Here is a 10,632-nt window from a genome sequence, read left to right on the forward strand (position 1 = left end):
GATGTTTTTCTATTGTATGCCATCAAGAATGATGTTCCTACCAATTGGGTGGAAGTAATAGAAGATCATATGATTGATGTAGGAACCAAACATGCACGACATCTACCATATGTTGTGTTTATAAGCAAAATCCTGACCCTTCAAGGTGTGGATGTTAGTGGTGAAAAGAAATGCTCTTGTAACTGCTCAAATGTGATAAATCGAAACACCTTGACTTCCATTGGCCTTGTGAAGACCACAAAGGGATGGTGCTTCAAGGATGAAGAGAATATGGTTCAAAGTTCTGGAAGCACACCTGCATTAAATGAAGACCGCACCAACTTCGTCCCTGAAACCAATTTTGAAATATTTGTTGTTGAAAAACTCAGGAGACTTGAATAGAAGATAGACGCTTTGCATGAGAAAAAGAATAAAAATGATTCTCTAATTGAAGATTCAAGTGAAGAGTCTAGTGAGGAGGATTCAATGGAAATATTCTAAATTAGAATAGAGGCTTAGAATTTTAGTGTGGAGTTGGTTTTGTGTTTATGTTCTGTGTCTATTTTGCTTCTAATCTGATTGTAATCACTATGAATATGAATGAAATTGAACTACTTGGAACGAAATCCAAATCTGTTAACTTATTTTTTATGTCTCCTATAGCTCTTTCATGTGTCACCCTAACTTTTGTGACCTTGGAAGAGCTATGAGGAACCATAAAAAATATGATATCAGATGACAAGTTATGACTAAATTTTATGAGTGGAGGACTAGATCAAGGATGCTCAAGTGTATTTATAAAAATGGACTTGATCTTTGACGTCAACTTTTACAATATGCGACGTAACATTCATTTTTTCCTATTTTTATCTTTTAAAATGTCGATGTTTTTAAGAATTGGACGTAAAAAAACTTATAGGATTTTAAAAAAAAAATAATAACATTAAACAAAGGAAAATATGAAAATATAACCATGAAAAGTATATATTAAAATTTCAAATAGAGTTCAAACATACGAAAATATACTAAAATATATTAAAATATTACATTAATTTCAGAAAAATAAACTAAAATGGACTCTTCTTTCTAATCTGAGTCAGATGTCTCCATAGACTCAACTTCTGTTGTGTCGTCTTCATCATCAGATTCACTTGCTGGGGGAGTTATGAGAACATTGTCTTCATATGATTTCTTGTGAATCATGATCAAAGATTTTTCAACTTTTGAAATTCTTGTTGGAAGCATTCAAAACTGATCCACAACAAATCTTTCAAACTCAGCCTGTGGAGTGAAGGTAGAAGGAGTTTCGTCAACATCCTTGAACACCCAACCATCTTTTGTTTTCTTTAGACCATTATGTCTCAATGCTGCTTTTCCTATTTCATTTGATTCGGTGCACCAAATTTTTTTTTCACCAATAAGATCAACTTGATGATGCTTCAATACACGGCTGATAAAAACACCATATGGCAGAATATATCCATGACTACTTGCAATTTTAGTCATGTGCTCACTCATGACAGCAACGCAGTTGGTTGGTATCCGGGTTTTTATGGCATGAACCAAAAATAAATCTGGATTGGTTGGTAGCCTTATTGGACTTCTCAGATATTCCTTATAAATTTTCTTCTTGTTGGTCCATTGGTTGAGTTCAGAATTTCTTTCATGAGACATGAAGCCTTCTACTTTGAGACCAGTAAAAGATAGCCATATTTCGTCATCAATTTTAATATCGACACCTTTCACCCGAGAGCATATAACACCATCGACAACCTTCAGATTGTGGCAAAAGAGCTATACCAGGTCAAGATAGCAATCACCAGTCATTTCTACAAATTTTAGAAGACCAACATCTATGAGTCATTCTTGAAAGATAAACCTCTCCCTTCTGAATAATTCCACATCCAAGAACTTGTAAGGGACCACCTTGAAGAGTTTTCTGTAACATCCAAATTTGTATCGTTCTTCGTCGTCACTGATCCACCCATTTGGACTAGCATTTCTTAGAAGGTGTGCAACCTTTTTTCCACGCTGTGAAAATGAAGAAGCCATCTGAGAACATGATTTAGACATTTACAGGAAGGGTTTAAGAATTTTGTTTCTAACAATGATACATGATAGATTTAATAAAACTATATGACGGTTTATTTGCCTGCAGAAGTATTCATTTTTAAACCTTGAAGTTTCTTAACTTTTAATTTCCCTGTTAAAGTTTGTCGTCGAATTCAATTTCTATTCAACGTCCTATATCTGTAGTGTAGGTTTTCAAAGGGTAGTTCCAATGGATTCGAAACTGTATATAAAGAAAACACAGGAACAAGAAACTACATTAAAAAACACAGGAATTAAATAATAAAACCAGAAAAACAATGGAGAATGTTTTTGAAATTCATAAGTGTTAACATTTTCCTCAGGATTTTACATGAATAAGAAACTACATTAAAAAAAATAGGAATTAAATAAAAAAACAGAAAAACAATGGAGAATGTTTTTGAAATTCATAAGTGTTAACATTTTCCCCAGGATTTCCACCATGCCTTCATCGTTAACAAAGAAATGTCATCGTTTAGTAGAGGAATTGATGGCGATCCTAAGGAAAAAGTTAACATGAATTTGGTTATGGAAGCTCTGTAGTGTAGGTTTTCAAAGTGTAGTTCCAAAGGATCCGAAACTATATTTAAAGAAAATGATGGGAGCCACTAATGCGCACAACTACTCTAGTGCCCATCAATTCAATCCTTATATTGTCAGAGAATAAAACGTCGAACCCTGTAGAAATTCGTCGTTGCTGAAATTATTTTATTGGGATATATAAGATTGAAAATTATATTGTCAGAGTTCCGCATAATAAAACGTCGAACCCTTTAGAAATTCGTCGCCCTTCAAGTCAATCCTTATATTGTCAGAGTTCAACTTCAACCGGATATATAAGATTGAAAATTTTAGTTGGGCCTAAAATTGATAAGATTTGATGCAGAACTTTATAAATACTAGATTTAGAAACACACTCAGTGTTTTCTAAACTAAAGAGTTACAAACCCTACAAATGTGAAAGACGTTCCAGAATCTGATCAGAAATGGCTTCTTCATCATCATCAAGAACAAAATGGAAGGTTGCCCGAATTGCAAGGAATGTTAATCCTACAGGTTGGATTAGTGATGAAGACATTTGACAGAAGCTTTTTATTCTAAGGAAGATTAAAACCGTGGTTTCTCACAGATATCTGAAACTGGTGAGCGTGTTCTACTCCAACTTAAAGATGAGTGATGAAACATTTTGTAACAAAGTCAAGGGGGTTGATATGAAGCTGATCAAAGAGGTTTGGATTGGGATTGTCGTTTATCAACCGATCAGCAAAGAAGGCTTTCTCTTTCAAATTTGGATTGGTCATGAGGACTTATTGGATTCACCAAGATAAAAAATGATGATCATAAGCAAGTCTATCCCATATCTGATTCTTGGAGTGCAAACAAAACATATTCGACAAAAACTGAAGAAGATGAGTGGGCTAGATGGTTATGCGGTGAAAATAGATTGTATGTCAGAATCGCTCAAAAAGATTCTTAGGGATCAAGTAAATTCAAAGCTGACTGCAACAAAAGAATATGGATTTTCGTTCTTTGATTTGAATTTTGTAATCAGTGACTTCTTAAGCCATCTTTTGTTTTGTTGGTTGTAATCATCTTTTGTATGTCAGCATCGCTAAAAAGATTCTTGGGGCTCAAGTAAATTGAAAGTTGACACAGTCATTGACAAAAGACTCTAAGGATTGAAAAATCACCGACAAAATGGAAAGGAAGGTGATGTGAACAACCAGAAAGGGATCAACAATAATTCTACAACAGAAGAATATGGATTTTCGTTGTTTGATTTTAATTTTGTAATCAGTGGCTTCTTAAGCCATCTTTTGTTTTGCTGTTTGTAATCATCTTTTGAATACTAATAAAATTCTCTTTTGGCAATAACATCAGTCAATGCTGATTGAATTGTTTAATTTGATTAAATCACTTGTATGATTGTAATTGATTAAAGCTACTCGACATAATATTAATAGAAAAGTTATGAAACGAAGAGGTTAACGTCATTCTTCAGACTTCGACGTATTATGTCAGCCAGATTACTCCCTTTTTATTTCTTTTTCCTTTAAACCAACAATAATCGTCCAATTTCTTGGGCATGTGACATTATTCGTTAACCAAAACCCAAAGGTCACTCCCTTTTTTTATTTATCCTTTTTAAATTCAAATAGAACGTCCAGCTTTATATGGAAAAACTCAGTTGGTTGGGCTTGATAAATGTTGTGTTAGAAACGAAGAGATCCACGTCATATACTAGCACCACTAGACGTCCATGTATATGGGAAAAGACTGTTGGCAGGGCATAATAAATGCTACGTTAAAACAAAGGGATACACGTCCAATATTGACACCACTCGACGTCCACGTTATTTGGGAAATACATAGGGACGCCAATTTCCTTCAGTATTTGATGTAAAATTATTTGAAGGATTTCTAAAAGAAATCCATTATTACGTAGGTTATAAATGGAAATGAAACAAAAGAAAAACATAATAACACTAAACATACGAAAAAAATGAAAATCAAACCACGAAAAGATTCGTAGGATTGTTAAAATGTAGAAGGATTTTTGTGAATGGAGGTTGTAGCGTTTTGAAAGAGTGCAAAATCCAAATCTTTCAACCTTTTTCTCTGTTAAAATATAGAAGAATTTTTTTGAATTGAGTCTGTTTTAAATTCATAAGTTAACATTTTCCTCTGGTTTGCTACCATGCGTTCATCGTTAACAAAGAAATTTCTTTGTTTAGTAGAGGAATCGATAACAAACCAACGAAAAAAGTTAACATGAATTTGTTTACGAAAGTTTTGTAGTTTAGTGAAGGAGGAGTAACGTTTTGAAAGGATTCAAAATCCAAATCTATCAACCTTTTCCTTTGGTTTTCTATACTCCTTGAAGCTTTTTTGTGTCCTTGAAGGAGATAACAGAAAACACAAAGAAAAAAAATTAACAGATGGAGTTCATAGCAGAAATTTTATAAATGGATGTCTACGGGTTATCTAAGGCTCCGAAATTGTATTTATAGAAAAAAAGAATAATTTCCTTTGGCTTGATGTGGGGTGGTGACCTTTGGCTTCAATAATAAAATGTAGTACAAAGGTTTCTCCTTTTTATTATTTTTATTTTTCCTTTTTAACCTCCAATAACACGTCGATTTTGGAAATATTCGACGTCCTCTGTAGGGTTTGTTTTTGAAATTCCTTGATAAAGTTTATGAATTTTATGAATGGAAGTTGTAGCGTTTTGAAAGGCCTAGGAGTTGTTGCAAGTTAACACAAAGAAACCTTAGAGTTGTTACAAGAAATTTTGTAAATGGAAGTCTACATAAATAATTACTGTTGGGAAAGGCCTGATATGGGCCTGATATGGGCTTCAATAATAAAAGACAATCTACTTAAATGATATATGGGAAAATGCAGTTTGCTGCTAGAAACGAAGAGGTTGACGTCAATTTCTTCAGACTTCCAAAGTGTCTTTTTGGTTTAATTCTTTTTTCTTTTAATCGAACAATAAACGTCAGATTCCTTGGGCATCTGACGTATTGGTTGGTTTAAAAGAAAAAAAATTATTTGTGGCAAAAAAACGTCGAATTGGTGAAAGAGTTCGACATTCTTTTGTTGGTTTAAAAGAAAAAAGAAAAAAAAGAGGGACTGAGGTTCTTGTTAATGTTGTTTGTTCTATTATGGGACGTTGAACTTTGACGTTATACGCGAGTACACATCAAAGCCAAATCCCCACATAATTTGACTTGATATGTCGCTTCCTCCGCTTAATAAAACGTCAAAGCCACGAGTACAAGGACGTTTTTTCCGTTTGGTTTAGAAGAAAAAATTAAAAACATAATTTCTGGAAAATACAACGTCCAACGCGAAGAAGAATTCAACGTTATGTGATTGGTTTAAAAGAAAAAGAAAAAATAATAAAAAAGGAACTAAATAACAAAACGTCTAAGACAATATAAAGCTAACATTTTATGGGTTGATTTAAACGAAAAATAAACAAATAACTGCTAGTTGTAATATACAACGTCCTTCTTTTGTTACAGTTGACGTCATATTAATTAAATCAATATTTAGTATTTATTTATATTGTATTGGACGTCGGTTGCTTCCTTAGGGACGTTATGTGATTACGACCAGTACGTCCAACCCCAACTTGTACGACGTTCTGTATTGTTTTAAACGTCGACCCCATAAGATGTGGGACGTTTTGTTTGGTTTATAAAAGAAAAGAAATAAAGAATAAAAAAGGAATTTACTCTTTGGCTTCATGCTGGCATATAAAACGTCTAATATTTGTCATGGTTGACGTCAAATGTGGGGGTATGAGTAATACTACTGGAAGCAAACCACTATTTCGTTATTTTTTTTAATATAAATTGAACGTCAGATGTTTCTTAAGTTGACATTATGTGATTCTAAGGTCATTGACGTTAATACATTTTAGATTACGTCGATAAGCTTCTTGTTTGACGATAACACATTTTAGACAACGCACTATTTTAGTAATTGGCGTGGAGCGATTCAATTTATTTATGAAAATGCCACCAGTCATTTTTAACGTTGGATATTGAGTGCTATGACGTTGAATGCGTGACATTATACGCTGTTTTTCCACTAGTGTTTGTTTAATATTGTGTAGGACGTGCAAATAAACGATTATCACTCAGGATAATCGATTATCACTTTAATTAGAACTAGTCTTTTATGTGACCAATCATGAGATTGAGAGTCACTATGACACATCACCTCTTGTATGTTCATGTTTAGTGCTAGCAATATTTTGACTATCATTGTTTTGTACTTGCCTTGGTTGTTGGAGCTCTTAAACTAAAAACGTAACGATTGCTCGACTTTTATCCCTTTGGGACCCTCTAGTACTATCCTTGCTCCACTACCTGTGCAATTTCCCGAGTTGTCTAGATAAAGAGTCCACTCAACACTAACAAGGCTTATTACTTCATGCAATTCATAGATGAAATCAACAAGACACTTAACCTTGCTATGTCCTCTTGGTGTGTATCTCAATATGTATTTTGACAACTTGATTAAACATGATATCATTCGTCTAACCAATTCTAGTTTTCTAATGATTCTATGTATAGGGTCATCCTTCCTAACTATGACCTAGTGTCTGAAGTATGGTCATAGTCACCTAGCCTTATGGACCAATGTTAAAGCCATTTTCTCAATAAGGTAGTATCAAGTCTTCACTTCTTGGAGTACTCTGTTGATAAAGTATATCGGTTTTTGTTGGCTATCTCTTTAGATGAAGATGGCACTGAGCGCTTCTGAAGATACCAACAAGTTGACTTGCAACGGTTTAGATGGTTCTAACTTACTTAAGACCATAGGGGAGGTCAGGGCATCCTTCATTCTAGCAAAGGCTTTCTCTAAGTTTTCATCCCATACAAACTTTTCAGCCTTCTTAATGACTTTTAGGATAAGTCTGATGTGGTTGGCTAATCTAGGAAGGAATCTTGAGAAGGACATTAACTTACCTTCTAATCGTTGAACTTCTTTCAAGCTCCTTGGAATCCTCATTGTTGTGATTGCTTGACATTTATTGGGGTTGGTTGATATACCCCTATTGATGAGTATAAACCCATAAATTTTCCTTCGTGCATACCTGACACACATTTAAGAGGGTTAAGCCTCTTGTTATACTTATGGAGTTGGTTGAATACTTCTTCCAGGTCTATTATATGTTTGCATATGTCATCTAAATTCACCACCATGTTATCGATATACACTTCCAAGTTTAAGCTTATTTGATTATGGAATACCCGGTCTATCAATCTTTCTCTTGAGTTTCTTAATTCAAACAACATCGCTTCATAGCGATATTTTGTTGTTTTGTTAATGAAGATGACCTTCTCCTTATCGAGCGCAAACATGTGTATCTATCGGTGCTCGACAATGGGTAAATGTATTTCGGGCAAGCTTTATCAAGGTATGTGTAATTTGTACACATCTGCCACTTTGTTCTTTTTCACTTGTAATACACTAGCCACCACATAGTGTATTATTGGACCTCTCTGATGAATTTTTCTTGAAGGAGTTTCTGGGTCTATTCTTTTGTTGCCTTTGTCCTCTTCTTCCCCCACTTTGTCTTCTTTTGTGTGATAAGATTGACAGGTGAATGCCCAACATATCAGTTGTAGTTCAAGCAAAAAGGTCCTTATTCTTGGTTAACAGGCCAAAACGCTTCTTTCGGTTTTAAATTTCCTTCGAGAATCATATTTTGGTTCTTATCTCATAACCTCACGAGGATAACTTCCACCCTCGGCTCCATCCAAGCATCATCGTTGACTTTAGGGTTTAAGTTAGTCATGACTACTATCAACTCCTAGTTTGCTTCTACCAGCCTATGGTAGGCAGACACTAACTTCAAATTGGTTGTGTAGCCTTCTTGGGTTGCCTTTTTATCCACTTAGGTTATGACTATTTCCCCCTATCAATTGGGAATTTCATCGTTAGGTGAGGTGTCGACACAATTGCCCCTAACAAGTTTAATGAGGGTTTCCCCTAGAGGATGTTGTACGATTTATTGGTATCAATTATAAGGTATTAGATATGTGTTCCTTCAAACCTTGTATCCATGTCATTGTATTTGCAAATGTCGATCCTTTCTCATGAGAAGTTTACTATTTGCTCAATGTTGTGATGAAAGAACTATTCTCGAAGGCTTAGCCACCGGAAATTACTTTAGTATAGGATGTCAACTAAATTACCCTGATTTACTAAGGTTTTCTCAATAATGAAGTCAAACACTTCCACAGTAATGACCATCAGGACATCTTTGTTGGTGTTTGTAATGTGGAAGTCATCATCGCTGAAGGATATCTATCTCAAGCATGCTTCATCCTTTAATGCTGACCACATAAGAGTGTTTGATAGCTTGAAGACATTTCTTGTGAGTACCCTTAGAGGAGCCACCTCCTGCAAAGCATCCTCATATGGTATTAATTGCCCCCTGTAAAGGACTACGTTGCGGTCGAAACTCTGTTCCAGCGCCGTGGGTTCCATTGCTTCTAGTTCCTCCTTTATCGTGGTCATTCTTGGTGGTTGGTTCACTCTTCTTGGGTAAGGTTTTTCTTAACAAATTGACTTAAATGTTCCATTTGCACTAGTTATTCGATCTTGCCTTTTAATTCCTAGCAATCCTTGGTCATGTGACAAAGTTGTGGTGGTATTGATAGTATCTACTTTGGTCTATATTTATGGGTGAAGGAGTGTGTCTCATTGGAGGAAGAAGATCTATTTTTAAGGCTTCTTCCATAATACAAGCCCGATCCACATTTAAGATGGTATATATAACTGTTGAACTTGGGCTTTAATGACCCGTCTTTAGGTTTCTTAGGGGGCTTGGGGTATGTTTTTTTTTTCTCTTAATGGATTCAAATTCCCTTCTTAATTCTCATATCATATTCATATGTTTCACGTGGTTCTCACGTTCTTCATGTAGTCCTTGTCACTTTGATTTGGCCATGTTTATTATGTTTACATGTTGTTTGACAGGGCTATCCTCGACCTCACAATGGATGTCAAAATATTCTTACAAGACTGAGGTAGTCCTATAAGAGCATGATTTATCCTATGTACTCCTACTATTGTTGTTCGTCTAACTTTTGTCTTTGGGTTGATTACGTAACCAGAAAGTACTTGCAAAAAGTGCTCTAATGTTTTAATGAGTATTTAATGTGAGATAAGTGTATATTAGAGTACTAAGCGAACTCACCTTTAGTCGTTACTACTATGTGTGTTTATGGGACTGATTGGTAGGCTTGTTGTTCATGCATGTGTTTATAGGACTAGTTGATGGGCTTAATATTGTTCACACATGTGTTTATACGACTAGTTGGTGGACTTGATATTGTTCATGCATGACTTTCAGTTGAAGCATGCTTTAATAATGTTTAATGTTAATCACCTTGTAATGATTCTCCCTTACGATTGTTTAGTTCTTACACCACGGTGACATTACTTTTTGAGTGAATTCTTATATTTAACATATATTTTATTCAGGCATGATCCATCGAGAACCAAATAATTTAATATGTATAATGGTGTAAAAAAGAATGTAGTTCAAGTAAAAATATGTGAAATACCGTAAGTCTATAATTTAACTAGTCTCAGTTTAGCTTGGACTAATTTCATTTATTGAAATAGCTAGATTTTAGGTTTTTAATTTTTTTTATAAAAAACCAAGGTTTATTTAGATTTTAAAAAGCTTAGTAGGTTTAGTAGGTTTAATAGGTCAATTTGATCAATTTCTTTTATGGTAATAAGAAGTATAAATTGGCCAAATTTATTACTAGGTTTACTGGTGTGAATATACCTTTAAATAAATCTATATGTTAATTCAAACCCTTAAGTAGTTTTGGCCAAATTTATAAGAGACCAATCTCTTATTTAAATTTAATAAAAGTTTTCTTAAATAATAAGTCCAGGTTTTAATTAAAAATTTAATTAAAAAGAAAAACCTACTTAGTTTAATGAATTATTAATTATATTATCTTTCATCGTTAATAAGAACTTGAGACAGAGCAGTTAAAGAAAGAAACACTAGAGATG

This window comes from Vigna umbellata, chromosome 1, assembly GCF_029865625.1.
Source record: "Vigna umbellata cultivar VRB3 chromosome 1, Vumbellata_1.0, whole genome shotgun sequence".
NCBI classification, from domain to species: Eukaryota; Viridiplantae; Streptophyta; class Magnoliopsida; order Fabales; family Fabaceae; genus Vigna; species Vigna umbellata.